Raw genomic sequence first — 6,150 nt, 5'->3', positions numbered from 1 at the left:
TTTTTTTTTAATTAATTCTTAAAAAAATCATTTTTTTTCTCATTAATAGCCAATAATTTACCAGTCAATATCCTTACCAATATTTCTCACTAATCATCATTTTAGAGATGAAAACTAAAATGTCTAATATGAAAAACAGACAGGATGGGACTAATGTCAGATTGCACATTCCAGAAGAAACAATTAGTGAATTTGAAGACATTTTCATAGAAATGATCCAAAATGAAACACACAGAGAAAAAAATATTTAAAAAAGAACTGAACAGAATATCAGCAAGCTGTGGGACAAGGGGCCTAATACATGTGTAACTAAAGTTCCCACAGAAGAAAAGAGAAATGAGGGAAGAGAGAATAATATGTAAAGTAGTAATGGATGAAATTTTACAAATTTGATAAAATGATAAACCAACAAATCCACAATGCTCACTGTTTTAGTCCATTCTCAAGCTGCTATAAACTGCCTGAGACTGGGTAATTTATAAAGGAAAGAGCTTTAATTGATTCACAGTTCCACATTGCCGAGGAGGCCTCATGAATCTTACAATCATGGCAGAAGGCGAAGGAGAAGCAGGCACTTTATTCACAGGGCAGCAGGATGGAGTGAGTACAAGCACAGGAAATGCTGTATGCTTATAAAACCATCAGATCTAGTGAGACTTACTCACTATCACGAGAACACGATGGGGGAAACCACTCCATGATCCGACTGCTCCACCTGGTCCCACCCTTGACACATGGGGATTATGGAGTTACAATTCAAGATGAAATTTTGGGTGGGGACACAGAACCAAACCATGTCATTCACCAAACCTCAAGCATAAGAAACTTGGAAGAAACTACGTCAAGGTTCAAAATAATAAAATTGCTTAAAAACAGTAATAAAGAGAGAATCATAAAAGCAGACAGAGGCAAAACAACATTAGGTTCAGAAGAACAAAGAACAGTATGACAGATTTCTTTTCAGAAGCAATGCAAGTGTAGCATGGCAAGATGAAGGTGCAAGACAACCGAGCAACATTTTTTAATGTCTTGAAGGGAGGGAAGGAGAGGGAATCACTGCCAACACAAAATCCTTTACCCAGTCAAAATATCTCTCAGAAAATGGAATGCAAAACAAGAACCCTTTTTAAACATATAAAAGCCAAAAGAATTTATCATCACCAGACCAGCACTACAAGAAATGTTAACAGTAATCCTTCAAGAAGAAGGAAAGTGGTACCAGATATAAATCTTATCTACATAAAGGAAGGAAGTATATTGAAAATGGTAACTATATGGGTAAATATGAAGTTTTTTTCTTATTATTTAAATCTCCTTAAAAGATAACCAACTCTTTAAAGCAAAAAATAAGATAATATATTATCTATTAGGGAACTAAATGTAAATATAACACATATAGAAATATAATATATGACAACAAAAGCACAAGGCCAAGAGGGGAGAAAAGGAGGCATGTTTTACATTTCTTGTATTCTACAAGCAGTGGTATAATGTCACTCAAAGATAGACTGTGATAAATTAAAGATGCATGTTCTATGCCTTAGCAATCACTGAAATAATACAACAAAGAGTTATACTAATAAACCAACAAAGGAGATACAATTGAATCCTAAGAATAATTTAATCTAAGACAATGAAGAAAATAGGAAAAAGGGAATAAAGAACAGGTGTGATGAATAGAAAACAAAAAATACCAGAGACCAGCTTTATATATAAGGACACAAATAGGTAAAAAGCAATAGGATAGGTGGGGCGCAGTGGTTCACATCTATAATCCCAGCACTTTGGGAGGCCAAGGCAGGTGGATCGCTTGAGATCAGGAGGTCAAAGCCAGCCTGGCCAACATGGTGAAACATCATCTCTACTAAAAATACAAAAAAATTAGCTAGGCGTAGTGGTGGACGCCTATAATCCCAGCTACTTGGAAGGCTGAAACAGGAGAAATGCTTGAACCCGAGAGATGGAGGTTGCAGTGAGCTGAGATCTCGACAGTGCACTACAGCCTGGGCAACAGAGCAAGACTGTCTCAAAAAACAAAACAAAACAAAACAAAAAAAGTAGCCAGGCACGATGGCTCACAACTGTAATCCCAGCACTTTGGAAGGCTGAGGCGGGTGAATCACCTGGAGTCAGGAGTTCAAGACCAGCCTGACCAACATGGAGAAACCCTATCACTACTAAAAAAAAAAAAAAAAAAAATACAAAATTAGTTGGGCGTGGTTGCACATGCCTGTAATTCCAGCTACTCGGGAGGCTGAAGCAGGAGAATCGTTTGAAAGGTAGAGGTTGTAGTGAGCCAAGATCTCATCATTGCCTGGGCAACAAGAGTGAAACTCCATCTCAAAATAAAGTAATAGGATAAAAGATATATATATCATGGTAGCACAAATCAAAAGAAGTCTGGGGGCTATATTACTATCAGACAAAATAGATTACAGAGCAAAGAATATTACCAGGGATAAAAAGGACCATTTAATTTTAATTAAATGATCAATTTATCAAGAGGCTATAACAATCCTAAATGTTTACATCCCTAATATCAGAACTTGTGAACCCATGTAGAGAAACTGATGAAATTGCAAGGAGAAATAAATATACAATTATAGTTGGAGATTTTGACACCCTTCTCTCAATAATTGGTAAGATAAGTGGACCAAAAAATCAGTAAGATATAAAAAATTTGAACAAAACTATCAACCAATTTGACCTAATTGATATTTATAGAATATTCCATGTAATAACAGCTGAATACATGTTCTTTTCACAGGTGCACATAAAATATTCACCAGGATAGACCACAGTCTGGGCCATTTTAAAGGTACAAACACGTTTAGTAGAATGCATGTCATACAAAGTATATTCTCTGATCACAATGAAATTGAATCAGAAATCAACAACAGAAAGATCTCCAAAAATGTCCAATTATTTGAAAACTAAGCAATACACTTCTAAATACCCCATGTGTCAAAGAATAAATGAAAAGGAACTTAGGAAGTATTTAGAACTAAATGAAAATGAAAAACACAACATTCAAAATTTGTGGAATGCAACTAAAGTTGAACTTAGGAAGAAATTTATAGCACAGAATATTCATATTTGAAAAAAATAAAGCCTTCAACCATTGACCTGAGAGCTCTCATCTTAAGAAGAAACTTGGAAATGAAGGCTAAATGAAACCTAAAGTCAAGAAAGGAAATATAAAAAATTAGAGTAAGCCAGACATGGTGGTGCACACCCATCATCCTAGCTACTTGGGAGGCTGAGTCAGGAAGAGCACTTGAGCCCAGGAGTTTGAAGTTGCAGTGAGCTATGATTGTGCCACTGTACTCCAGCCTGGGTGACAGAGTGAAATCCTGTCTCAAAATAATAATAATAAAAAAATCAGAGTAGATATCAGTGACAGATAAAAACAGAAAGCAACGCAGAAGATTGATGAAACCAGAAGTTAGTTGAGACAATAAATACAATTATGAAACCCCTAATTATACTGATAAGGAAGAAAGAGAGAAGACACAAATTATCAGTATCAGGAATGAAAAGAGTGGCATCAATACATATTTTATAGATTATAAAAGGACAATAAGGACTACTATGAACATCTTTATGCCAATAAATTCAACTTATACAAAATGGACAAATTCCTTGTAAGACATAAATTGCCAAAGCTCACTTAAGAAAAAATAGGTAACCAGAATATCTATGAAAGAACGTGAATTTATAGTTTTAAAAACTTTCCAACAAAAAACTCCATGTCTAGATGGCTTCACCTGGGAATTCAACCAAATATTTAAGAGAGAAATTCTACACAAATTCTCCCAGAAAATTGAAGAGAAGGAATACTTTCCAACTTATTCTAGAAGGTCAGCATTACTCTGATACCAAAGCTAGACAAAGACTTTACAAAGAAAGAAAAGTAGTGACTAATATTATTATGAATGCATATGTAAAGATTCTTAATAAAATTTTAGCAGATTGAATCTGGCAATATTTTTAAAAGATAATATATCATGGCCAAGTTAGTTTATCTCAAGAATTTGTTAGGTTTACTAGTAGAAAAAGCAATACAATTCAACATAATAGTAAACTTAAAAAGAAAAACCATATGATCATTTCAGTAGGTGCAGAAAAAGCACTTGGCAAAATTGAATGTTTACTCCTGACAAAAATTCTCAGGGATAGACGGAAACTTAAAATCTCATAAAGGGTATTTATAACAAAATCTACCAAAAGCATTATACTTAATGTTGAAAGACAGACTGCTTTCCCCATCTCTAATAAAAAATAAAGCAAAGGCGTCTACTCTCACCATTTCTACACAGCATTATACTGGAGGATCTAGCCAGTGCAATAAGACATAAAAAGAAATAATAGGCTTCTTTCAGTCCAATCACCTGAGCCCTGGATGAAAACAAAAAATAGGCTTCGAGAATGAAAGAAAATGATACACTGTCTTTATTCACAGATTACGTGATTTTCTATCTATAAAATATAGTAGAACTCACAGAACAGCTACTAGAAATAAGCAAATTTAGCAAAGTTTCAGGATACCAAATCAAAATACAAAAATTAATTGTATTTGGCTGGGCTCAGTGGTTCACACCTGTAATTTTAGTACTTTGGGAGGCCAAGGCAGGTAGACTGCTTGAGCCCATGAGTTCAAAGACCAGACTGGGCAACATGTAGAAATCCCACCCAGTCTGGGTGAAAGAGGGAGACCCCATCTCAAAAAAAAAATTAATTGTATTTCTATATACTATCGGCAAATAATCTGAAATTGAAATTTAAACACTCTTTACAATAGCATCAAAAAATATGAATTACTTAGGAATAAGTGTGACAAAAGATGTTCAAGACCTGTACATTAGAAATGGCAAAACATGGCCGGGTGCCATGGCTCAAGCCCGTAACTCCAGCACTTTTAGAGGCCAAGGTGGGCAGATTCAGACCAGCCTGGCCAACATGGCCAAACCGCATCTGTACTAAAAATACAAAAAAAAACTAGCCAAGCATGGTGGCAGGCGCCTGTAATCCCAGCTACTGGGGAGGCTGAGGCAGGAGAATAGCTTGAATCTGGGAGGCAGAGGTTGCAGTGAGCTGAGATCACGCCACTGCACTCCAGCCAGGGTGACATAGTGAGAAATGTGTATATGTATATACAGTCCTATGCCACATAACATTTAAGTCAAGGACAGATTGCAGTCAATGGTCTCATAAGATTATAATGTCATATTTTTACTATAACTTTTCTGTGTTAAGATATGTTTATTTATTTTTGAGACAGAGTCTCACTATGTCACCCTGGCTGGAGTGCAGTGGCATGATCTTGGCTCACTGCAACCTCTGCCTCCCAGGTTCAAGTGATTCTCATGCCACAGCCTTCTGAGTAGCTGGGATTACAGGCATGCGCCACCACACCCAGCTAATTTTTGTATTTTTAGTAGAGACAGGTTTTGGTCATGTTGGTCAGGCTTGTCTCAAACTCCTGGCCTTGAGTGATTTAACAGCCTTGGCCTCTTAAAGTGCTAGGATTGCAGATTTGAGCCACTGAGCCTGGCCTAGATATGTTTAGACACACAAATACTTACCATTGTGTCATAATTGCCTACGGTATTCAGTACGGTAACATGCTACAGAGGTTTGTAGCCTAGGAGCAATAGACCATACCGTACAGCCAAGGTATATAGTAGGCTATACCATCTAGATTCGTATAAGTTCACTCTAGGATGTTCCCACAAGGATGAAATCACTTAATGACACATTTCTCAGAAAGTATCTCCATCATTAAGCAATGCAAGACTGTATATAAACCAACCCATCTAAATAATTAGAAAGAAAGGAAGGAAATTTTTAAACGGTCACAATATTTGAACAAAGACTTCACCAAAGAAGGTATATGGACAGCAAATGAAAAGAATGCTGAAAATCATTAGTCACTGGGGAAATTAAAATTAAAACTACAATGAGATAATGCAACAGACCTAATAGAATAGCTAAAATTTAAAAGGCTCCCTATGGAGAATCGCGTGAACCAGAAGGTGAGGTTGCAGTGAGCCAAGATCATGCCATTGCACTCCAGCCTCGGCAACAAAAGCAAAACTCTGTCTCAAAAAAAAAAAAAAGACTGCCTATACCTACACTAGGTGAGGAAAT

The sequence above is a fragment of the Sapajus apella genome, unplaced genomic scaffold, assembly GCF_009761245.1.
Source record: "Sapajus apella isolate SASKATOON/1434 unplaced genomic scaffold, GSC_monkey_1.0 scaffold28, whole genome shotgun sequence".
In the NCBI taxonomy this organism is placed as follows: Eukaryota; Metazoa; Chordata; class Mammalia; order Primates; family Cebidae; genus Sapajus; species Sapajus apella.
The sequence above is the reverse complement of the archived record's forward strand: the minus strand, read 5'-3'. Positions refer to the sequence as shown.